Here is a 26,793-nt window from a genome sequence, read left to right on the forward strand (position 1 = left end):
TGCCTTCTGGAAGATAGGCATCATTTTTGTTTATCTATCTACAGTGCAGAAAGTCACATATGTATTCATACTCTACTTGACTCTGCCAAGTATTTCTTCTTATTCCACAATCCACCATATCCTTCTAGACAAAAATCCCATCAAAAGATCAGCTTAAACTTTTTTACCTGAGGTGCCCAGTGGAAGAAACAGTGACCCGATTTTATTTTATTTTTTTTTAATAATTCCTCACTACTTTAATCCCTTTTTATATATACTGTATGTTTAGGAAGAGGGAGATAGTCTTCTTGGGGGAAAAAAAAGGAAAAAAGGTAAATAAATCACGTAACAGGAATGCTCATAAATCTGTATTTAGATTGGAAGCAAAAATAAACTCACCAAAGATGATTTAGTGCCTTTTGTAATGAATGTGAGTATTAGGTCCTTAGATTTTATTAACATTGTGAAAGAACATATTTTATGTTCAAATATTTAAATACTTGTAGAAAGCAAATGCAAAAAATATTGTAAATATTAAGTATTCAATTACTTTGTTATATAAAAATACATTGCAAAATAATTTCTTGCCTGCAGAGCAATACACTACCAAAATCTGAAATTTCTACTTTACCACTGAATCAAGTGAATTTGATGGCTTTATTTGGAGTCCAAATGAAGAAATGCATGCATTTCTCCCGGAAACAGGCAGGAGAGCAGTTGACATTTGGAGTGCTGACCACAGGACAGCTTCAGGGATGAATAATGAATCACTTCACCCGAGGAGCAGAATATAAAGGTACCAACTCCAGCAACGCACTTCTCAAAGACCTTTCTTTCTCAAAAGAAACTTCTCAGCTTTTTTCATGCTGACCAAGCCTCCAACAAAGGCTGCCGCTCCTCATGGAAGCTTTTTCCTGAAACTTATTTTCTGACACCTTACAGCAGCTCCACGTGGCTTTGACACAACCACGCAGTTTTTCAGACAAAACCATAATTTCTGCATTGCCCATGTAGCAGCCCCCCAGGACCCAGCGTGCCGGGGTCAGTACAGGCTCCTTCAGCGGAGAGGAGGAGGAAGGTGCAGGAAAGCAAAAGATGATCACTGCCTTCCTCAAAATGCATAGAAACTCAGACTTCCTGATGGCTTGCAATAATGCTGAGGAGACAAGAGGTAAAGATTTTTTACACTCACTAAGTGATCAGTTTTGCTCTTTCCTAATGGATGCCAGGATGATGGCAGAAGTTGAAGGTAAAATATAGACAATGCAAGCTGCTGCAGTGAGTGTGTTAAAAATAAAATGAACAAAAATAGTCCTAACAAACCTTACAAATGTACTCATTTATCGTCTCCCATTTCCAGACCTCCAGAATTGTCAGGACACAAAAAGAGCTTTCTTAGTCTAGATGCACAGTTCTGGCGATTTCGAACTGTTCCAAGGTTAGCTCAACCCAAAAATAATGTTAATAGCAATAAAACTTCGGGTCTTCAAACCACATCGATTCGTGGAGTGAGACAGGAGGATGGGAGAGTTTTCTTGTTGATTTTATATTATTTGCATTGATCACTATCTGCCTATTTACCTTAAATAGCCAGCCACGATGCTACTTTATTTTTCAGAGCTTCAATAGAGAAAATGCTTCCATTCTCTGGATTACAGCCCTGCAATTGGTAGTGTGATTTTGAATGTAGTTACCTCTTGCTTAAATCAAATCAAATACACACCTTAATGGCAAACCAACATTCCTCATGTGAAAACCTGAAAAGACAAAATTCAGTGAGAAACGTTGTGTATTACCTAACCCTGGTGCAAAGGTGTGGATGCCGAAGCATGGCACAAGTACGAGGGTATGACTGGGGGTTTTGCAGCCCTCCCTGGGGAGGCAGGGACAAACCCCACCAGTCCGGCAAGAGGCGGGCAGATTTCTATACCCAGGACTACAGAAAGTTCCTACCATTTCCCCATACCTAAAGTACTTTGTTTTGCATTGAAAAAAACAAGTTGCATTTAATTAGTTCTGTTCCTCATAACCCATCTAACAGGGTTTTAGCCGTGGGCTCAAGAGTAAAACATTTTTAAATGTGCAATTTTAACCCAATGGTAAGCTAAAATGTTATAAAACTTAGGAAAGAGTAAAGAACTAGCAAGTGTGGAAAAATCAGAAAGATACTTAGTTTCAGGTTTGTGCTTAACTTTGCCAGAGATGAAGAAGCCTTGCCTTTTGCCAAGTTTTTCTAGTTTACTGTTCAAATGAGAAATTACTTGCAGAAAATACTGATTTAAGGCATTTTTCTGTAGACTCCCTAACAATATTCAGGTAAAATGAATACCGAAAGCAGACCTTTCAGAGGTGTAACTGCATCCATATTAAGCTGGTGAAGAAAAGACAAACTCTGTATCTACATTTTTTCTCTCTCTGGCTCATCCTCCTTCTCCCTTAACTGTAGGGTCCAGCCAGGGAGGGCATTCTGTAGGCTGCAAAGCAACACAGCATTGCTGTGTGCTAAGGGGTGCACAGTGACAGAAGGTCACTTACTTTTTCATTAGTAAAAAGGTTTTTCCATCAAACAAAGCAAAACAAAAAAAATAGATTAACTATTTAATAATATATCTACTAAGGGGAATTTCCAACTTTGTAATGGGCAACTATTGAAGACCTTTCCCATCACATCCACACCTCCCTGGGAGTTCTGAGACTTCCTTACAGCTTTTTCCCCCGTGATGAATTTGTCTAAAACCTGTTCAGCTAGGAAGCACTTGCTTTCTGCAGGATGCTATGAACAGACTGTCTTTAACTAGTCAGACACCCTAACCCCATCAGCCTGATCTTTATTCAAAAGATCCTGCTACCTCTGTCCTCTCTTCCCCACCACAAAAAAACCAGAGCTTTTCCTTAGGAACTATCAAGAATGGTTTGCTACCATTCAGCTTGCCTTGCTGTAACTGCAATACAGGTGCTGATAATATCAACCAGTGAAAGTACCAGCCTTGCCTAAGCAGGGTTTCTTTTTGATACAGCTCCTAAGGGGCAGAAGTGCAGCCTCCAGCAAATAAACAAGGACTTCCCATCACTTTATACATAGATTTTTTGAATACCACCACAAAACAACCTTTATATAAGCTTTATGCAGCCTGAAAATATCAGGAACACTGTTGCTCGATAACAAATGCAGTTGTGGAAAATTTCCCCTTTATTTAAGCTGCAAAACATGACTTTAGAAGCCTAAAACTAACTCGTGCTGAATTTCATAATGAGTGGGGTGTGCAACAGGCAGGCAGCCCCTGTGCTCTGGCAGCTCACAAGCATGTTTACTTAAAATGCTGCCTGAGTACGGACTTGTTCATCTGAAATGAACCTTAGGTTTTATGCTCACCTTCCTATTTAATGACATGGGAAACTTAACTGGGATTAATGCATGTTTATACATTTTAATTGTATATTAAAGTGTGTTTTGCAGATACATAAGAAACATCAGTAGCATATTAACTTATATTAGCTTTAACAAAAAAAAACCAACATTGACACATTTGCAATTATTCTGCAATTATATAGAAATTACATTACACACTAATTGCTCTGACAGGTGCCTAATAGCTTCTCTAAATAGGGGGGTGAGAATTTACCCATGGGTATTCTCAACTATTTTGCTTGACCACCTTTTGCCTCTCCTTAAAGCAATGAAAATACGAGGCAGCAATAACAAGTTTCTGTTCTGCTGGATTGTTTTTTTTCCAACACGATCGATGTGCTCCTTCCCCCATGGCTGCCTCTGTGCATCCCCTAGCTCTGTGCTGCTTGCCAGCAGAAGCCTTTCTGCTTCTGGCAGCGCTCCTGAGTGTCCAAAAGTTTTTCCAAGTTTGTTCCTGAAGCATCTGTGCTCAAACTTCAGCAGCTTTTTAGGCAAACAGAGCCTGACAAGGGGACCTGGCCATGCCTAGCACATTCTGCAGCCCTCAGTACAACTGCATGAGCATAGCTAACATTTAATGAAACCTCCTGCACATACTCCAGATACAAATGATCTCAGTCCAAGGACAGACAAACAAAAACCCGTCTTTTTTTTGTGTGTTGTTTGTCTCCATTAATTTGAAGATTCTTCTTACTAGACAACTATGCTGAGAGAAAAAGGAATGGTCTTGTGTTTCTGAGAGGTCCTGGAGAATAATTGATAAGAGTCTTGAAGCTAACTGGCCATAGAAATGATGACACTGGTGGAAAATGTTGTCAATACAGCTGACAAATGTGCATAAAGTATGATCATAGAATCATTCAGGTTGGAAAAGACCTTTAAGATCATCAGGTGCATAATAATTTTACCCTGATGATAGGTTTACCATAGGATGGTCTGGGACAGGACGGTTTGGTTTCGCATCCCGCCCGCCAGTGCCACGACCTTCCTTGGGCAGGCGTCAGGACACACTGCAGGGTTTACTCTTCAGGCTACAGCAAAAAAGTTTTGCCTATCTGAAGGCAAAGTGCAGTCAAGTGGGACAAGATGCATGTGGTTTCCGCGCCGTTGGAGAGGGAATCTAAGAAAAAGCTGTTGCAAATTAGTGACAAACTGTACAGGACAGGCACCGGTCACTGTGGGGTTAAAGCTTCTCACTGTTGTTGTTCAGTAAAAACCTTTTCATATTTTCAAATTAATTCTTCAGTGTTAGACTTATGCTATGATGTTATTACAGGTGTAAGCTAAACAGTAGTTAAGTCCCCTGAACAATCGCTTGTGAATCATACATCTGCAAAAAGCTAGACAAACCCAGAAGAAAGAGCCTTTCCTGTAAGTAAAAGCCATCAAGTGACATTTCAGTTAATACCAAGCGCTCTGCCGCCCTTCCCAGAGACCCAGTTTCCCAAGTACTCCACCACTACAGCCCTCTACAAATTGAAATTTTATGTACATACTGTAATATAACCCCCATATGTTTAATATAGTCTCATTGTGAAAATGCTTCCCAGACTTGTTTGCAAACACTATAATACTGAAAAACAAATGCCAACTCTTGCATTCAAATGGGAGTATTGCCTGTAAAATTGTGACCTTTGTTTTATATATAGGCATCCACAGCTGTTAACCAGGATTATCTATACATCCCAAGGTGTATTTCATCTGAAATGCAAAGCATTTCTTTATTGCACGTATGGTTGACTGGGAATAAAATGAGTTTGTTTCCCTGTGACTGAAAGCTATTTGCATGACTTTCAGATATTTAGAGGTGATTTACAACTCCTGCATTCACATCATGGGTAGATAAACAGGAAAACTGTACCGTGTATGACAATTACTATCCTCAACATCTGTTTTATCCGAAAAATAATTTTATGTAGAAGAAATTCTACCTTAATTATTAGGGCTGACCCAATTTTGTTTTCCTTTAATGCTTGCTTTCAATGTTACAAGACTCGTCTTTTGTATTAGGCATAGCTAGATTCTGTTGATTTATCAGCTGGTCACTTAGGAAGGCACACGCAGAACTGCCTTTGGTGTCTGTTACACATTGCACTTTTCTTAGGGAGAAGTTAAATGTTGACTCATTGTTCTCTTGCAGCAAATAGGAATTTTATGGATAACATGACCTGTGAAATTCAACTCAATGCATGCCTCCACTGCAATTAGGCAGGGCAATAGCAGCTCAGTGCCATACTGGCATTAATTCTAACGCAGCCAGCTAGAGCAGAAAGGAGCAGGGAAGAAGGCACAGCCGCAGACTTGAGTGGAGGCTGCAAGCCAGTTGCCCTCAGCAAGCCAGGCGAGGCAGGCCATGCTTTAGCAGCCGCAGGCAAGGCTGCGGTGCGGAGATCTCCCAGGCAGCAGGGACAGGGAGCTGAGCACGGTAGCAGTGCCAGGGCAGCGGCGCGGTGCCTCGCTCACCCGTGACACAGGTTCCTTACGCAGAAGCACTGCTCAGCATCAGTGTGTGAGAGGGAATCCTTTGCTGCAAAATGGTCAGCATACAGCCAGAATTCTTGTAGTAAAGATGCTTGACCTCTAGTTATTAACTTCTTAACTTCAGGGGGGTGTTGGGTTAAGAGGATGTGCAAGGTAACGGGAAAAAAAGTCCTTGGATCCCTGGCCCTCCCTGCCTGCCTTGAAGCATTTTTTGTGTTTGAAAATAATTCATGCTTGCTTCAACACTCATATAATTATATCCACCCATGATTAATTACAGTACTTTAAAAATGCACTTGAGTGATGCTTCTGATGACACAAAACCTTTTTCTTTACAGAAAATGTCTACAGCGGGCAAAGACTGGGACAGTATTCCACTAACTTATGCAACTGAGATGCCTGAAAACAAAAATATACTATGTTCTTTATTTTAAACATATCCAAAATAAGTAACTTTGACCACTTCTCATCCTTTACTATCTGGAAAAATATCTTGCTCTGCTCTTCTGCCTGGCAGTACTCTTACCATATCAGTCTTAATACTACATGAATGTAACTGCAATACATTGCACTTGCACTGAGTTCAGAACATTTTGTTTCCAATTTCCTCCGCACAGCTTTGTTTATGCTTTGGGTATTAGTATTCAGTAGTTGAACATTCTTGCCAAGCTTACTCCAGGGATGTCTAATGGCTCTGGACCCTAGTCTTTGCTCCTAACACATAAATAGATAAGCTCTGCAAAGCAGTCATTTGTAGCTAGCCTTCGTCTCAACGTTAACTAAAGGTGTAACTCAAAACTTTGCTTCGAGCTCAGCCCTCCCACACACCCAAGGAGGGTAAGGTTATTTAAAAAACAGCTAACAAACACTCCTGACATCGCAGCACTACAGCCCCAGACATTATCCCATCTTTCCCAGTGGCTCGTACAGCCAATGTTCATGTCCTGGACACTGCCATGGGAGCCAACCTGCCAGAATTAAACACATGTCCAAGCGACTGCAGTGACGGCAGCACACAAACTCCCTAAGCGAATGCCATAAGCTTGTGAGGAGGAACTAAAGTACAAGCGCTGTCTGCTCCTGGAGTAGCAAAGTGCTGGTGATGCAGCACGATGGGAGCTCCCGCTGCCCCAGGATGCTCATCACTGCAGGGCAGTGCCATCGCATGGCAGGGCTGACTGCGCTCCTGCCAGACGAGCTCCAGAAGTACTTTATGCCAACGGCAAGCCTGGGTTGGGCAATAGCCAAAGCCTCCTTTCTCAGGGCTCACTGCAGTCATCTTTATTCAGATATTTAGGTTGAACTCTGATATCTTCCACTGCTAGTGGTGTTTCCTTCCACCTTCTGTTAAATGCTCTATGAAGCTAGCAAATCCAGGGAAGTACCAAGCTTTTCAAATGAACCAAACCTGCTTCCTCCCTCCCTCCTTTTCCTCCTGCTTTACATTGTCCCACAGTGATTCCCCAGATCTTAAGTCAGCTTCAGCGACTTCAGAAGATCTGTTTTACTACTTCATCTATAATTTTGCATTTTTATCAGCAGTTTCACCACCCGTGTTCAAGCTGGTTTTCTCATTTTTTGTAGCGTTTCTACCATCATCTGCTGAGCAGACAATCTGAGGCAAACACCCTGTGATTCACTGAGTGGCATTGGGAAAATCAAGAGTAAGAAAGTTATGAGAAGGTGGGAGGGAGGGGAAAAAAGAGACTTGTTAATATCATTGTCCCAGATTGTACCACCCTCTAACTCAGAAATTTAGCAGCAGTTGGAAATTCAGCCTCTCATACACATCAAGCCATCCATTCAGTATTCTGAAAGGCAACAATATATGTCCAAAAAAGAGGGTGAAGCATGGAAATGGAAATGAGATCTGCTTGAAATGTTGATTATTTCTGGAGTACTTTTGAAATTTTTCCATATGCCTCTCATATACAACACTATGCAATTAATTAAAGCAAACAGAGTGCATTAAAAGTAAAAAGCACCATATGCACACTTACATTTCAATACACATGAGAAATTATTTCTATACAAGAAAAAGCCCTGAAAGCTCCCATTTCATTCACGCTTTGAATTTGCGAACATTGATGAAAGCTCTTCAGGCATTGACCAACACTCAAATTGCTTTTTATAGTCTCCCTTGTATGTATTTTAATACACAGAATTAAGATTTGTAGCTTAACGCAGAGAAGTACCTCAGGAACAGAGTTTGTGAAATTACCATTTTTTAGTTCAATCACATTGCAGTGAGCTATCAGAGAAAATAAACATTGAAGTGCTACAGGTCTTCTCAGGTGGCAGATATTGCTTTATTACTGGACTCATAGTTCCTAATTCCCTGTTAAAACTAAAATAACTGCTGAAGGTAATGCTTTTGGAACTGGAGGAGGCTGAACTACAGCACTCCCCTGCTGTTTGTGACCCATAGATACACGTGGTCTCCCTGCCCATGGCTGGGGGGTTGGAACTAGATGATCTTGAAGGTCCCTTCCAACCCAAACCATTCTCATAGAACCTTATTCTATAGTCTGTCCAGCTTTGTCACCAAAGCATCTTCAAACCTGTGAAGCACTTACCAGCCTATGACTGATGTCTGTCACTTTCTACCAATCACACATATTTATTAGGCAATTATCTCTTTTTCATTACAATATCATCCCTCTCTCAGAAGATCAGCAAGCTTTTGTGAAGTCAGAAGCTCGGTGTATTTAACATGGAGTTACTAACTTTCACTTGAGTGGAAACTGTGGAGCAACCTTCCACCCCAGTCAAAGCCAGTATTGCACCCCCTGCAACGCAGAGTTCTCATAGCAACACCCGTGCTTTCAAAAACCCATATTGATCAAAGCCCACACAGTAACATCCAGCTATGGCATGATATCTTGTTATCACACAGTACAGATAGTGTTACTCCAACATGGCTCCTACAGTTCCAGTGCAGAATTCAAATGTTTTGTTTATAAATATGGGCTATATATCTATCAAATTATACTGAATGGACCATATTACATCATAAGTGTTACAACTGATAACCAACTTAGAAATGTTGTCCGTGGAAGTATAGGAGTACTGATACATACAGTGAGTATAGTCATTAGAAGGCAGTGAAAAATAACTGACTACTCCTGCACTTACAAAGAAATAAAGGCAAGAAAGATGACTTTGGAAGTAGGAAAATCAGATGTAACTCAAAAATCAATAGAAAGGCAAGATTTAAATTAGAAAGACTGTGACACTAATGAAAGATAATATTGCCTTGAGCTCTCAACAGGGAGAATGGCAGCTCTAGGATGCCGGTAATCAGATTCACAAGATGAAAATCTAAACCTTCCATGTGAATGTAACAGCGATCACAATTACTCTGAAAACTAAATTCATGTCAGAGGCAAAATAAATCAAAAGCATTAATGAGAAAATTAGAGGATTCGAAGGAATTAGCTGTAAGGCATTCAAATTTCTCTTTTTTGTTAAGAGCAGCAGTCTTGTAGGAATGTCAAAGAGTAAATAACATAGTGAAGTATAATTGCAATAAAGCTCATTCAATGCTGCATTACAGTACATCTAGTCTGACTACCATAAATCTCCTCCTGTGCTTCCCAGTAGTTACTTAATGAAAAACAAGCCAAAAGTTGTGTGCTGTTATTGTATGTGTTCCTATAGCACCTAGGAACCTGAGAGCCTCTGCAGTAACTTCTATTCAAACATGACAGACAGTTTCTGCATTGAAACAGGAATGTTCTTCATCAGTCTCATAGCAGCCACTAAAACTGCAAGTTTTTTGCTTCCTATGATGAAAAAATCTTAAAGTATTCATGCTTTAGCAAAATTCTCTTCTTAAAGACATACATAACTATGGAAGCTGACCCTCAGTTGTTCAGACACAACTGACATTTTCAGGGAAGAGACTCGGTGATTGAGGCCAAACAAATAAAAGTATACATGTAAATAGAAGCATAATTTCACACAAAAGCTGTCTAGAAACAGTTTCTGGCAAACCTAAAGTCTTTCTGGATGGTATCCTTTCCTTGAAAATGGCCATTAGCTGATACCTCAGAACTGTGAGAATAAGAAACATGTGCAACGTTATTTTGCCTGGGTGTACTTTTTTATTTTTGCATTTTAATGGTTACCCCTTTTTCTGAACCCATTTCTAGTTTTTCCACTGTGCAATGGTTGCAGTTCCCCCAATTTAAGCATGAAAGGCATGTACTGCATTTTATTATTAAACTTTACCCTCTTCTATCTTACTGCTCTGTTAAATTACTCCATTTTATGCACACAATATCTGGCACGTTACACGTCAAATCAGGCATTAGCACAGCATATTACACCTCTGTATACAACAGCAGGAACAAGACAAGTGTTTATACTTTACTGAGCTAGCAAGCAATCCATTACTTGAATTTTTTCCTGTACAGTTTGTCAAGTCTCTCAAATTAAGTTTTACATAAGATGTTCAATTTTTTCACAGCAAACCAAGCAACCCACCTGAAAAGTACTCCAGAATCTCATCTCTGTGTATGTAGCGTTCTTTTAACAAAACAAAACAAAAATAAATGGGAGGGACTGGACACTAGATCTGAGACAATGGTGATCTGCTGAGGGGAAGGGTGAAGTCACCGCAATCACCCACAAGAAATAAAGAAGTCTAAAGCAAGCTACATCCAAACTGATTTTTTTTTTTTAATGGGTTCACCCTTCATCTCTCAGATGAATTAAAAACCTGCTACAAGCATTGCACTTGGCATACAGCAGTTGTCTTTGCCTTCCTGAACTGCACAAGGCAAAGGTCCTCACAGGAACAACTTGGATCATGACAGCAAAATGTCTAAGAAAAAGATAATATAGAATTAACCCACTCCTAACTAAGCTGCTGGACATCTACCTCAGGCTCTGAAAGCCCCAGATGTCATAGACAGATATCCCTTAACATCCACAGATTGCACACAGGCATGTCAGTGACTATAAAGTAGCTGCATACACAATTGCTTGGATGCACTGTTTGTATAAAGCAGTTAAAATACATGGCAAACTATTAAAAATGATTAGGCGAAGTTACACAGCAACCTTAGAGGGGATGCGAATGCTACACCAATCTCCCACCAGCTGGAACGTGCTTTGGAGATGCTCAGCTCAGCCTGGAATACACCTTTTCAGAAGCTTAAAACAGTTCATGTACGTGAAGACTATCCACAGATCCAGGGCAAAATGTGTAACTAATTTCATGAGAGAAAGAGACAAAAGGATTTCATCTAAACATTGGAGTTTTGGCCCCAATGCTATTTAAATATCTAAACTTTAATTAACTGTAGGTTGAACGACATATGCGTGAGGTACTGAGAAGTACAAGTATGAACAAGACATGAGTTTTGGTGAAGAGAAAGTCCTTCGGCAAATGAATGACAGGACCAGAACAGAAAAACAGAATGCCCAACTCTTCACCTTCTATTGCTGAAAACAGCAAAGGGTCTGGACAGTTCTCAAGTCTTAAAAACCAGCCATTTAAAAGATTTATCTGAGCAGTACTCCATAATTCAAAACTGGAGAGTGTTAAGGGAAAATCTACAAAAACATATTAAACGATTAGAAAGCAGAACCACAGAGAAAGATCTGCAGAGGTCAGACTACTTAGTTTATCAAAGAGGAGGTAAAAGGGGAACTTTGATCACAGTTTAAGAACCTAAAAGGATAATGAAAATGTGCTATAGCAAGCGCTTCAATCTAGAGATGAACGTATATCAATTTCCAGAGGTTACAAGTGGAAAAGTGCCAGAATCACACAGGAAAAAAGAAACCCTTGAAGTAATGGTGTGAATAATTAACGACTTGAGAAAATTACCAGAGGTTCTCATGGATGCCCTATTGCCAGAGGTCCTTAGCACAATACTGGGTGTTTCTTTGCAAGAAACGTTCCAGTTCAACCTGAGTTACTGGACATGAATCAGCTGAGAGAAATCCCACAGCCTATGCTGTGCACTGCTCAAACTACAGGCATCTCAGCTCTGATGGACCCCAACACAAGACACCAACAAAAATTTGTATTAATGTTTTTTTCATATACTACTAGAAAGTACACAGAAACACTCCAGGTACAGAGTTATTTCCATTAAAAACCTCGTTACGGCTAACAGTGCAAAGAGCCAGCAAGCAGACAAACTCTCTTACCGCTACTCCTTTCTGAACAGATTCGGAGAGGAGCATCTGGTGACAAATTTCTGTGCCTCCAAATCCATCTCTGCTCTTTCCAGAAGGTCAGGGACCGGATCTCATCCAACTTAAGCAACAAAGATAATTACCACGTTCAGAAACACGCCAGTTGCCAAAGCGTGCTCCTTTTCCACCACCTGCTTCCTTGTCTTCTCCACCTCCCAAAAACACCTCTACTGCACAAACGACGGGCTGGCTGAGATCTGACATGGTTTGCTAAGTAACTGTCCCAGTGGTGGGTGCACAATTGGCCATCACCGGCACCATCCAACTCAAATTGCATTACACTTAATTGATTCATTAAGGTAATCACTACTGTCATATCATCTGCTCATTACAAACAACAACAAATTATTCAAAATATGTTTTCCCTTCTGAGCAACTGTATCAAATATATTAATCAGAAGTTGGTTGGCTGTTTCAGTCGCTCATTATCTGCATGCCATTTATATAATAAAAAGAAAATGAACAAGCAACTTGCCATCAGTCGGCTATTTCATTTTTCCCCGATGAGTTCTAGAATTTGTAAATTAAACCAGCAGTGGTGCTCCTGATTTATATGAGAAGGTTATGACCAAAAATATATTTCATCTATAGGCAAATCTGTTTTATATCCAACAACTTGTCAGTTTTAACAAACTCTGCCAAAGGCTATTATTGATGGTAGAAGGCAAAACAGGTATGGAGAAGCCAAGATTTTCACATTATGCACAAGAAAAATCACACCGGCCATAACAAAATTGTTATCTAAGAGTGAAAAATGCTTATATATGAACTTGATCGAAATTCAAAAAGTACCCTTTGCCCAAAGAATCACTTTATATACCACATCCCATCAGGTAGGTGCAAAATTAGCACATAAGCGATTTATATACATTTCTGTATACTGTACCCTGAATTTGGTGTACTCTATTAGCACAGCAGATGATTAAGGTCTGCAGACTACATAACAAAGCAATGAAGTGGTGCCGTAGTAGTTTAAATCAGAGCAGCTGTGAATAACTCCCATTATGTCAGCTATGTGTTTCTGGCAGCTGATGTACCATCAGCCAGGTCTCCAATTGCATGTCAGCCTTCTCATTTAAAACCCCCAGAAGAGATCGAGCTAGACACCCATAGAAAGGTCTTAACTGACAGTGATTGCCTCTATTCTGAAGACTAGCAAATTAAAATAATCTTGCAAGTGACTATTCCCTCTAAAGAGGAAACATTAATTCTTTACAGAATTAAGTCAATGCATTATTTATTTCTTGCTATAGTACTATTTGTGTTTTCTCAAAATGGGATTCAGGGCAGGGGATGCTCCTAAAAGCCCACCAGGATACCATAATTTGCTGCAGGTGTTCATTGTTTTATATGGCTCATTTTACACCATCCTTTAATTAGTCATCACAAGTTACCTTCAGTGCAAAAGGTGATAGTCTGGTTCCTCGGGAAGCACCAGAATACAAATTCTCAATTATCTTTGGCCTTGCAGGTGATGGAACCAGCTGCGATAGACAGCAGAGACTGTTGTATCACCTTGGGTAGACCAGCGTGCATGGTCCTCTGGGTTGCCAAGGCTCTCCTGGACCTGTCAAGGATCAAGACGGTGACTATCCAGCAGCCTCATGCCATTTGCAAGCCTGTCTGTCCTTCAAGGGCTGTACCTGTAGACCAGAAGAAAAGGTCTGCACTAGACAGCAGGACAGCCCAGGGCTTGCATGCTCCGATCAGCTGTGGGGCTGGCAGGGGGGCACACTGCCCATCGACACCAAGCAAGCAAAATACAGCACATGATCTGCATGCCTGCCCATGCAGGTAAAGCTGCACTTTTGTGCTTTAAATGATGTTAAGTTTCCATTTCCCCAATTTTTGAGGCAATCTATAGAGTGACAGCGTTTGAGTGAGGGAGAGAAAAGTCAAGAGGGTGAGCATGGAAGTGTTTGCAATAAAGAGGAATGAAATGAAGGATAAAGGAGGCGGCCTGATGTGATAGATTGGCTGTCCTATCAGTGGTGATAGTTTTTCTACAAATCATCAGAACTCCTGCCTTGAAGATGGATCATCCAATTCATCTTTGCGGAAGCACCATCGAGATGCTGGGGGGAGAGGAGAGGTGGCCGGGAGTAGCCGGACACAGGGCCAGGAGCCAGGATGGGAAGCAACAGTTTTGCCCTGTTGACACCCATGAAGTTTGTGAAACAGTACTGGCAAATTGTTGTTTTCTGTTACCATATTATCACCCTCTTGCATCTAATAAACTAGTTATTCGAGGGAAATTACAGCAAGAAGCAGGGCCATGCTAGCAGACAGTAACACTGCTAAATGTACAATGGCGCTGCTATTCATGCTGGCTGGGAGCAGCAGCCGAAAGTGTTGAAAACAGACTGCCCTGTCTGTCACTCAGCTAGTCCTATCCACAGCAATATTGCATTGCCTTTTAAGATATTTTCCTGTTTTTCAGGGTTATCCATGAAGCGACGGCTCTGAACTCTATCATCTCTGTGCCTGACACATTGTTTATAAAGATCCTGAAAGCTTCATCCCTTCGTATTGAATGCTTCCTTGGAGAAAGAAACACCCAAATTACATGAGCTGAAAGTCATGTAATTATTATAAATGAAAATAGCAAGCCATAAAGAATATTCTAGCACTGTTCATATTGTTCAAAAGAAGAGAACAACAAAGTAGCAAAGCTTTGTTTAAACTATCTTTTTCCAATATAATCCAAAGGAATCTTACACTACCACCATGATACTACAAGACAACATTAAACAAAATACAGGTTAAATTGTACTGCGAAGTACCTAGACAAAGGGTATTTTTTACAAATAGATGTGCAAACAACACTCTTTGGGGATACAAGCACGTAAGGAGGAGGAGGCATTTTGCACTCAGTAACATGATGTCATGTATCACAACACCATAGGAGCTGTCTTAATTGTCACAACGTTTTAAATTGTTTGACTGTGTGTTTGACTCATTAAATCGCTTAATACATGTATAGGTACGTACATACACTGTGTATGGAATATCAATACCACATAGCTGAGAGGCAGGTTTAGGCCAGCACCTTGTTTTCAGCACTAGCCAATTAGGGAAGTAAAATAGGACATAGCAAGTGTGTCCAGAATCTTCCCTAGGAAACTCTTCAGCCTCCCAAGTTTCACAGTGTAAGAACAAGGAGTGGTTCCTTAATGGTCACATACCTCTGTACTCTTTGCCCTTTAAAAAAACACAACCCTTTGGTGCAAGCCGTCTTGGGAGAGCAATAAATTAATGGAGAATGCATCTGAAGTTGCTATGACAGATCTGAAGTTTCCCCTTCTTACACAGTATCAGAAATTAAGCAGCAGGTTCACAGTCACCATGGCCCTTTCTTGAAAAGAGAAGGAAAAAAAGAAGTCTAATGCTGCTTCAGGAATTTGAGCTTAAACGATTTTACTTTAGGAAAACATTTGAAACCTTGAGTTAAATAGTGAGAATTATGCAGGTTCTGAAGAGAAGAGATTTGCTGGAAGCCTTTGAAATAAGGGAGAATTAGACAATACAATTTATTTAGACTTTCAAGCCTCTTTAACAGAGCATTAAGAGAAAGCACCATAAAAACAAATTTTCAGAGTGGAAAATGAAGCTATACTGTGGTCAGAATCCAGTTAAGACAAAAAAATGAGTAGGAGTGAACAGCTGATATCCGGCAAAGATATTCAGAGATGTTTTCCAGAATAAGTACTTGCATGTAATACACAATTAGGTTGGAAAAACAGATAAATGCATGTCTGAGCAGAAGCAATATATCTATTTTCCTTGTCAAACTGACACATCATACACAAACTTTCCCTGCTCATATGTGATCAGGAAAGTCTTTCACTTTTTTGACCACTGAAAGAGAGGAGAAAGCATACTTCTGCAAAGTTTTCCTCTTCTATATTAGTATGGAAGACCAAAAAAAACCCCAACAAACTACCAGTCACCCATGTGACCACGGGCAGATAACACACCCCGGCACATTTTCATCTGTTAATTCCGAGCCTAAGCTGAAAGGCACATCGGAGCCGTCCAGAGGAAAACAGCATGGATGTGTTATGGGAAAATATGCTAAGCTGCTTCTGGGAAGAACATGCAGTACAACTTGAGGGTACAATCTATGACAAAGACATTAAAAAAGCACCTAATAAGCGTTATTACTTTGTTCTTCAATTCTTTATGGTTACAATTATTCTGGTCTCTCCCTTGAGAATTATTTCCAAGGTAACGTGCACTGGCTGGCTTTCTTGTTTCAAAAGTAAGATAAACTTCCAGAATCACCATCTCTTGATCTTCAAGCATAAAGTCCAAAAGAAAACCGATAGCCTATAAGAAATCACTGTCAACTGATTCATGAAATAGCTGGAACTACAAGATCTACTGCCCCCACAGAGGCAGAGCTAAGAGTTGAAGGCAGACTGCTGTATTCTTCAAACCATGGGCACATGCATGCCAGGGCAGTATTCAAAAGAAGGGAAAAATTCAAGCGTAGCTGACTAGAAGGCAAGAGGTTCAGAGACACATTTTGCCTCCAAGTTAGAAAGTGAATGTGAAAGAGCGATGGGTGAAAACAGACCTGGAAGTCTTCAGAAAAAGAAGCATTTTAGTGATTCTGCTCAGTTTGAGACATTTCACTGTAACACATTGGGGATGGTGTTAAACCAGAATATATTCTCACCTCCTGGCTAACTGTGTTGGTCAAAAGAGGTAATCTCAAAGCCTCCTTATCATGCCGCACCGAGATGACTTCAGGTCACTACCTCCCCTGTCTAGCTGACTTACATCAGCCCATTCTTCGGCTCTTTGTTCAGGTTCTTGATTAACTAAAGCCTAATACTTCAGCAGAAAAGCCATCAGCAGTGGGACGGCTCATTCCAATTGTCTGGCCATTTGTTGCTGAGTCTGCAATGACCAACCTCAGGGTGAAGAAACCTACTACAGAACAACTTTTCAGCGGCCAGGTCAAAACGTGGTTATACCAAGCCCAAAACAGAACATGTCCTTCTCATCCAGAAATATCATATCATCCACAACCTACTTTTTCAATTTAAAAATCTTTTCCTTCATCCTCGTCCTGCCCTGTTCCAAGTGCCTCCTTGCCTACATGCCTCGAACCAGGCATGCTGGAGTCTTCATGGAAAACATCCCAGACTTTCAGCTTTAAGTTTCTTCTGAATTACAGTTCTCAACATTTTTAGAGAACAAAATATTTTGCATATAAGCATGCAGAAGTTATCGTCATCTTGTCTGCTGGCAACAACCATATTATTATAAAACCATTCGCACAAATCAAACCTTTGCCGCTAGAGGACTCTCCTGAAGCCATCGCTTCAATGTCACCAGGCATCCACTTCACTCTTCTTCATCTCCCTTTCGTTTCCCAACTGCAATATGGTCTGTTTAAGTTACCTTTTGCCTCTTTCATTTGTTATAAGATTGTCTATAGATAGATAGATATACATACATATAAACACACACACAGATACATACATACATGTTATTTACGTAATTTCCCTATGGCTGTGCATGGCTGTATTTCTTGTTTTCTGTTGATTTTTTCTCTCTTTTCCACCTTCTGTGCTTTCACTTTTCCTTAGCTCTGCTTTCTTGTACTGCACTTGCATCCCATCCATATTCTGTCTCAGTTTCTTTCAAAAATATTCTCCTCTCACAGCTACGAGCAAAAAAAATCAAGAAGGCAAGTGCAAAAAGAGACTGCGTGTTGCAGAAGCTGGAAGGGTGACTGCGTAAGAGGCATCCCTATTGCAGCAGAAAACAGTTCGCTACAGCTCTGTCCCTTTGCTATTTCACATGTTGCGGAACAGGCACGCATTTTCAAAAAAATTATAAAAATAATCCAAGTATTCATGTTGTTTGGTAAAATGTTGCACAGAGGTTTCTCAATAGTCACCAAGATGTCAGTCCTGCTAAAAGCCATCTTCACAGCATCAGAACAAGAGACTAATTTGCTGTAATAACGCCTTTTGGTTGTGATAAATAAACCAGGTTTAAAGTATATGTTCAACCTCCAGGAAAACACTGAAGTTGGCTGAAATAACATCAGCAACACAGGAGGCAATCTGCGCTTGGAGTCAGCACTGGGCAAAGGGCCATCGCACACTTCTGTTTTCCCATGTCTTTTTCTTGCTGGAGAGAACTTTTTAGCCACCAGTGTTTATTAAGCTATTATATTAAGAACAGCTTTTATCAGGAGAGCTCTTGACTGACGTTTGAGCCAGTTCCAACTAAAACTTGTGTGCCATTTCAGTTGGAGAAAAAATTACTTTCAAAATAGTATGCTTTTTTATCAAGGTAAACCTCACAACACGCTAGTAAGAAAAAAGAATTTTTAAAGAAGAGAGCAAGTCTAATAATTCATACCTGACACCACCAGCCTGGGCAGGTTCATGGCATTCTCTGCACCACTTGCTCCTCCTCCTACCTTTCTCCTCAAACTTTCGAGTAGGTAACCAGGGAAAATTCTGCTCTTAGAAGGTTTTTAGATATAATTTGATAGAAGCAACCTGGGAGACATCTGACATGTGTTAGTTTTCTCAAATTTCAAAGAGAAGCAGCACCGTGTTACCAGTCCTGTCGAGTGAATCAATGACATGTTCAATCCTGAGAAAGGTGCTTGTCCTGTAAGTCATAACTCATCAGGTAAAATGCTCCTTTAGGATCAAGATGAAATCTAGACCTGGAGGGCACATTTGAAACCTCTCTTCAATAGGGCAAAGATTACCTCTGCAGAACTATTCTGTGAAACAAGAAATTAGTGTATTATCTTGCTCTGCTGTGGGACAATACTTCAAAATAATAGCAAGCTCCTGAATGGGTCATCTTTTCTGTGTGAACACTGAAATTTTCTCCTGTTACAGACTCACGACCACAACGCAGCTACACTCCACTCAGTCATATGAAAATTTGGTAAGTGTCATAGGGACTGACTTTCAGGAGTATGACGCTCCCACATATGTCATCGCTTTTGTAATTGTGGGAAAATGAAATAAAACAGAATACATGCCATACAGACACCTCAGACCTCATATTGCAACATTTCACTTGTTCAGTTTTGCAGCTGCTGCATTTTCTGCTTTATTTGTGTCTCTCTGAGACCCGCCCTTTACAGCAGGCACTGCACGAAGAAACCCTTATCAGGAATCACTGGGGTGTGTGCACACATGCACGTGTTTGTGTGCACAAGTACATCTTAAAGCCCCAGGTTTCATCTAGACCAGGTTTTTCTTTACATGTATTTTTTGAAAAATCCTAATGTCCCAGAACTTGTTAGGCACAGTCATGAAAACTCTTTCGGTCCTTCCTCAGCATTTCTTCCCATGTATCTCATCAGAGGTTCTGTTTCGAGTTTTGAGCATGCTCAAGTTTTGGCACCTAAGCAACAGCTACATGGAAAAACTCTTCCAGCAAGCTGATGCTTCTGTGGGACTTGTTGTCTTCTATGGGACATGTTGTCATCCTCTTTCTCCCCCTCCTCTCCACCAGAGCTACCACCTGACCTAAGTCCACCTTGCAGATACTTCCAGACCAGCCATGCCTTGCAGGGTTTGTAGAAACCAACACACTCATCTAACCTTAACTTCACAAAATTCCCATGGATAACTTCTGATTTCAAAAGACTGAAAAGAAACCAGAACAAAAATGATGCTGCTCCGAGAATTAAGATACAAGCACTGAGGTTTTTTTCCTCTGCCACATATCCCTTCTGCAGGCCTTTAACAAACCACTTTGGCTGTCTGTTTCTCCTTCCACTGCCACCTTTGGTGTAAAGTGATGGTGCTTGTGGGTAAGCCCAGGTGCAGGACCACATAGACTGGGCAGGAAGACATCCATCCATGCTCACAGGGGAAAACAGATCACAGACCCCAAAGAAAAATGGCAAATCTAATGACCGACTGCTATTAAGCAAACAGCATGCCAAAAGCATTAGGAAAGCAAAATCTCACAGCATCACCCCCAAACATTTCCCCAAAGGTGAAAGGAACGACCACCATAGTGAGAACTGCTGTGTAAAGCAATGACAAGCTCTCTTCCGAAGAGACTCATTAATCCCCATCTACTGAACTGTGACAGTGTCAAGCTCTGCAGCGGGAAGATGGTCAGCAAGGAGACATCACCCACACCTTTCGGTGATCTGCACCTCCTGCCTTTTGCCCTATCAATGCCAGGACACACAGTTACTTCCTGACTTTCTGCTACCTAAATTAACAATTATTACTGAAGTAATTTTCTAAGGTGTCGAGGTCAGCAAAGCACTAGGAAGTATCATGGCTAATGAGCAAGCCATCACTACTGCAAAATGAAAATTGCCGTAAGGCAGTGGAGAGTATCGTATTAAAATTGCCCATAAATTTGCAACTGCCGAACGGTATCTCTCATTGCATGAGGGGCAGGGCTTTTGCTTAAGAATTTTTTAAAATACTTAAGGCATACAGCCTTTGAACTTAGTCCAGTCCCCTGCAATCACATTCTGAACTCCCTGTGTTAGTAAAGAGAACAAAAGTGAAAAGGGCTTATAGTTTCACTTTTTGACTTTCCTTGTACTTTTAGCTCTAAAACCATTTTGATAAGCAGTTTCAGTGAGTTATGTACATATCTTATCTCTCAAGCAATGATTTCTCAGAGTGTTGTGCAAGTAAGGGTTCAAGACAGGCAGTTTTGCAGCACACATTCATAATTTCCCTTAAAAGCAAATTGTTACAGCCACAGCTGCTGTAATCCAGGAGTGGATCTGGACTAGGGAAAAAGGAAAAGCCTTTTCTACTGCCAGGAGAGCTCGGTCTGTTGGGCTTTCATATCATGGAGTGTTTGTGCTGTTGCCCAGCAAGTCCCTCAGGAGCCACAGTCTGTTCAGCCCAGCCCAGGGCTGTGTGCTCATGAGAAGGAGCTGACATCACCACAGACACACAAAAAGCAAAAACCCCACCATTTCTCGAATTACAGTAAGTGGTGATGTCGAGGAGGTTGTTCCAGTCCTGGCTCTGTTCCTACTAATTCAATACCCACAGCAGTCTACAGCCAGTTCTAGAGCCGGCTCTTGAGCGCCAAGAAATTAAATATTTCCCTGATAGTTCCATCCCAGACTATCCAGAGCCAATGCACTTTAGTCCCAAAATGCTGACTCTCTCCCGCCAGTCTCCCCAAAACATAACCAGCCTGTTTCATGTGAAAATATCAGCCTAGCAAGGCTCTATCTCATGATGCAGTTTGTCATTTCCATCAACAACGCAAGTTCAGTTTATGGCATCTAAAAAGGGAAAAATAATAATAATACAGGAAGGAACACAACTGACATTTAAAAGAATTTGATTGATGATAAAGCCTGTGGGGAAAAAAACATGGAGCTTCAGAAGGGATAGGAACACTACTCACTGAAATAAAGACTTTGAGACTTAAAGATCTTAATCCTGTGGGGAAAAAAGAAAAGAAAAAAAATCTAAAAAGATGAAAATACTGCCTAGTTCCTACAGAACAAACAAACAAAAGCAACAACAAAAAACACAATTAACAAAAAAAAAGGAATGTTCTTGAGGATGCAGTTTCAAAATGATAGGAAGTCCTAAAAGCCATAATTCATTCTGGCTAGAAAACAAATTGTCTCCACAGTATTATAGGATTTAAAACAAGCAGATTTTGTCAGTGGATTTAGCATGATGAATCAGGTAAATTGGAGGCTGAATCATCACTATATCCCCAGGCATCTGCAGTGAAATAGAAAGGAAAGGAAAATAAAAAATTAGAGAAGCACCTAGAGGATGCTGAGGAAATCACAGGCACACGGAATATTGAGTGAAAAATCACACTGATCTGGAATGTTTGCGTCAGGTTTTTTAGTGACAGGCAGTATTTGGGAGCCATGAAGAGACACAGCAAGGAAGGCTTCTGGACCTCCCAGAGCTGAGACTAAACCCAGTGGGAAATGATCTACCACAGAGCAGACCCAAGGAGGAAAATGGAGGAACAGAAGGGACCCTTGTCTAAGCGATTAGATGGAGGTAACAAACTGAAATCTCCAGATGTTATGAAGCAGGAACCTGAACTAACTCCTCCAGCAGCTGGAGGGCTGCACTTCATGCCCCAGGGCCCCAGCAGTGCAGGCGCTGGGACAGATGAAGCCTTTCTCACCCTCACGAAAGCTTCCCAGCCTGCTCAGCAGATGCTTTCATCGTGTCTGGGAACAGCCCAGTGGCACTACCTTCTCCTGGCGTCTTCCGTCTGCCTCCAGACCACCACCCTCCTGCCCAACCTCCGAGGCAGAAGAAGCCAGGCAGCTGGGGGACGTGGGGGCACACACGATGCTGTCCACACCTGGTGCCTCGGGAAGGCTCCTGTGCTGGCCATGCACCCCCCAAACACCCTCACTACACCAAGCAGAGCTGGGGAGTTACGTGTCTAAGGAGTTTACCAGCGGCTTTCCTGAGCTTTCTTAAATGAATTCTCAATTGCTTGCAACAACACATAAAATTTAATAATAAAATGCCTTTTCTTCCATTTTCTTTATACTTTTTTTTTCTTTTTTTTTTTCAGAAAACTTATGTCTGACCTATATCGACCTCACAGGAAAAAAGATAGATTTTTTTCTGCTTGTTTATTTTTTCCCTTTTTTTTCCCCCACACAGTAGTACCATCAAAATATGCGTTCCCCTGACGGCAGAGACAAAAGCCACTCCAGTAACTCAAACCAACACCACTCCTTCCTCGTCCGGCACAGCAATCCTTAGTGACTTCAGGCTGCCAGGGAAGGTGAAGGACAGAGAACTGCAAGAGCCCTCCCATCGCAGACGCCAAGAGAGCCCTCAGCTCTCACTTATGCGCTTCAGTGCTTGCAAGAAAGGCACAACAGGAAATTTTCTTTCTGTCCATACACAAAACGAGCCCTTAGCTAAGGAATGGATAGCATCTATTGTAGAGGCTGGCTGGTTTTCTCCAATACACTACAAAACTCACTTTTAAGTGATATGCACGGCTGCACCTGCACATTTTGGGCATGGCCAAATGGAAGTGCTAGGTGGCAGCAAGGTCCCAGGTATGTCCCATTCCAGCTCTGGCTCATTTCAGAAGTGTCTTGGTATTTACTCAACAGTCACTTCAAATACTTACCATTTGTCACCTGCTTTTTAGACGTGGGTGTCCTCAATTCTTCGAAACTCTTGTGTACAGAACAGCACATATGGGGCTGCCAGTGACCCTCCCTGGGAAAGACTACAATTATTCCTTGCGTTTCACATGCAGCCACATTTACCTGTGCCTGTCCCTGGTGAGAACACAGAGCATCGACTTCAAAAGCGCCACTCCATAATTTCACAGATCTAACAGTCAAAGCAGAGCTACTGCGAAACTTAAAACAAGCAAAATGTAGGTTTGTGCCATTAACATAACAGAGGGAAAGTGGAAAGAAAATTTGCTCATATCTTGTATGTTTGAACATGGACTTCAGTGCAACTCTCTGAAAACGCGATCTAAGGTTGCAGCTGCATTGAAGAAAGCAAAACAAGCTGGAAGCCCAAGCAAAGCTGTCCTTCGGCTTAAGCTCTAAGACAGGGTGGCTGGTGGGAGAGGGGACATGGCCTCAGCCCACAGCCACTGCCCAGGCAAACTGCACATGTCTGCGGCAAAGCAGCAAACACACATGATCACTTTGGTTAAAAACTTCTCCCAAGAAACCTTTCAACCTTCAACCAAACATCAGCTCATTAGCAATAGGTCAAAGCCACATGGTATTTAACTTTGGATTAAATATCACTCTCATTCTCAGTGGGAAGCCAGGGCATTAACATATGTCTTGTCATGTATTTTCCCTTCCTGTTACATCTGATTAATTATGCCTCTTTCTGAAATCTTTTCTTAGTTTTTATGTGAAATGAAAACCCATGTCAACAGGGAGAGGACAAGCCCCAGGAGAGAGGCAGCAAGCAGGGGGGAAATAATTCTTCCTCGTCCCCAAAGCTCTGCACTCTATTTAGACTGCAGCAAAACCAGGGGAGGGATTTTTCTCTTACTTGAATGTACCTTTCATTTTCCTGAAGATTTCACTGATTGCAAGACTTTGTTAACATTTATACAGGCTAAAAAACACAGGTCATTTCCGTAGGGACTTGTACTGGCCTCAATCACAGACTAACAAAACATACCGCAGCAATGACAGATATATATCTTGACTGTGAAAATATGCCTATAGGCACTTTCTCTTCTCACTGGCAAACCATTTCCCTTAATTTCCCAGTTTCTCAGCTTTGCCACTTCTTTTTACATTTTGCAATAAATATTGTTCAGCTTGGTGACAGGATAGTCCAAAGCTTTTAAAGCAAAACAAACTGATCGCTCTTCTAGCACAGAAACATTAAAGTTCTTTCACATTATGTTGAAAGCATTTGGTCTAATATTTAGAAGTCAAAAACATTGATTTCTCGTTTAGAAAGTTAGCAATGTTATGGATGCAGCAGCTCATGTGCGCACATGACACGTTAATGATCAACTTGACCAGAAGTTATAACCTCAGATTGTAAGGTGCAATAGCCTCTTAACGAAAGCCTGTGGAATGATACAAATGTGTTATTTAATTCTTTTCATTACACCAATGAAACCAGATTTGCATATTCAGTACTAGCTGAGCACAGTTTTGTAGAGCAGATATAAATACTCTGTAGATTATCCAGAAAGCACTTGGAGCTAGAGACGTTAATTCTCACATTGAAGTGATAAATACAGAGAAAGAAGTCAAATTGCATCTGTGAGGAAGAAAAAAGCATTTCAAAGTAAAATCAAAGCAATGTCAGGAAGGTTGCAAGCAGCCACCAGCCGTTCCCAAACTCACTTGCATCTGCCCACGTGCATCCAGGTCTGCATTCGTGTCTCACAGAGGCTTTGCCATTCCTTGGGGAGAGGGATGCTCCCTGTGCCATGCACCACAAATAGCCTGCCATAAATTTACTGGTAAATGCATTGCTCTCGCCTCCTGACTGGCAAAACATAGGTGTAGAGATTCTGTATCTGAAAAAAAAAAAAAAAACCCACCAAAAACAAACAAAAAACCCCCCAACACTTTAAACTAGAAAAAAAACCAAATGAAAACAGAATATATAACATATATTACTATTAATAATATATTACAACACTAATCCATGTATTACTGTATTAATTATGTTAGTTTTTACTGTATTATTATATTCTTGAGAGTGTGTATATGTATACACATATATAACAACACCTATAGCATATGTATTATTGTGTAAGCAAGGAGACAGGCTTGGCAGATGGCACAAAATCTGAAAAATATCACCTGCCCAAAAAGTTCACAGCAACTCTTTCACAACAAAAATTGTGTGGTAGATGACGCACCTTTGCAGCCTCTTCCCCATAACTCCTGCTCTGCAGTACGCACGGTGCCAGCTCTCCAGGGGACAGGCTGCCCGCTGCGCTGCCGCCCCCAACAGCCGCTGTTTCAAGGGGTCCGTGCTGGCGGCGCGTGCCTGCCTGGCAGTTCCAGTGCAGAGATGGGATTTCAGACTTCAGTTCCTCCCCTGTCAAATTTAGAGGTAAACATTTCCATGGGCGCAGCAATGCCCAGCCCGTGAGCGTCCAGGATTTCACAGAGGGAAGAGTTTTATGGAAATGAAGGATCTGTGTGCTTTGTAACGGGGCTTTTTACTCTAGTAAGCTGTTCAATCGCGGGAGTGCTGTAGAGATAAAAGTGATTTTTAGGTTGTCAGAAAGTTATTTCAGGTTTTTTCAAATAGCCTTTGAAGGAGCAAAAAGGTGTTCACAGCTGAAGAGAGGAGGTAAGAGGGGATTGTCATACACCACACAAAATAATATTGAAATTCACAAAAGTAAGAGGCTGTGTTTTATACCAAGCCTACCACAACACCTGACAACTCTCTAGGATGTTTTTGAAGCTGAGGCTGTTAAAGTTTCCCTTTTAATTTTGACTACAAACAATCCTGGAAGGTCTCTGCTTATATTAATGGCTCTCATCTATCATTTAAACACAGACCCATTTTCTATCATCTCTGTGATCAGGGAGCAAATGATGCTGATGAAACAACTTTATTTTTTATGTCTTTCTAATAATTTTGTTATTACTGAGTTCTGGTTTCAGCAATAACTCTGTGATTTACAAGTTATTGTTCTGGTTAGAGTATATTAAGCAGCAACCAACATAATTTAATATCTATGGTGGCACGTACGTATACGCACGTATAATTTTAGGTAGATGTATGAGTTTTATGAATGAATGCTACCTGCTAAAAATGAACCTGTTCCTTCAGAAATTAATTCCTCTGTGAAAAACAGCTTTCCTTACCCACTGGAGCCGCGGTCCCCCTGGGAGGATGCCTGCAGATCAAGGATGCACACGGCATAAAGAGTGCACGGGATGCTTTACAGACGGACATGCCTCCTGCACATTCCAGGCCCTTAATGCACTAAAAAAGTTATTACTAATAGTGCAAAAGTCTAAAGACCAGAGAAGAAACTTTAATGACTGAGGCAAAATGGTCAGTTGGGTTACAAAGTGCCATAATCACTATTTATTTATACCTGTGCATCCACTCAAGCCATTTGTTGGGGAGGGAGCTTGTGCTCGCTCATATTGCACACGCCATGGGAATTTGGGGTGAAGGTGCTGGTGTGACACCACTCACCCTCTGATGGGCTTAGTTCAGCACAGCAGTGACCACTTTGGAGCACCT

The 26,793-nt window shown here is 41.1% G+C and overlaps 1 long non-coding RNA gene across 1 annotated transcript; it reads right to left on the bottom strand.

The window, feature by feature from the left end:
* Positions 1 to 1,703: 1,703 nt before the first annotated feature.
* On the bottom strand, positions 1,704 to 25,564 carry LOC119153833. The gene is made up of 4 exons (XR_005106238.1): positions 25,442 to 25,564; positions 24,918 to 25,093; positions 23,204 to 23,295; positions 1,704 to 1,736 (listed from the first exon to the last, which is right to left on the bottom strand). It is a non-coding gene; the product is annotated as an uncharacterized LOC119153833 (long non-coding RNA).
* Between the last annotated feature and the right edge of the window lie 1,229 nt (positions 25,565 to 26,793).

This window comes from Falco rusticolus, chromosome 9 (assembly GCF_015220075.1).
Source record: "Falco rusticolus isolate bFalRus1 chromosome 9, bFalRus1.pri, whole genome shotgun sequence".
Taxonomy (NCBI): domain Eukaryota; kingdom Metazoa; phylum Chordata; class Aves; order Falconiformes; family Falconidae; genus Falco; species Falco rusticolus.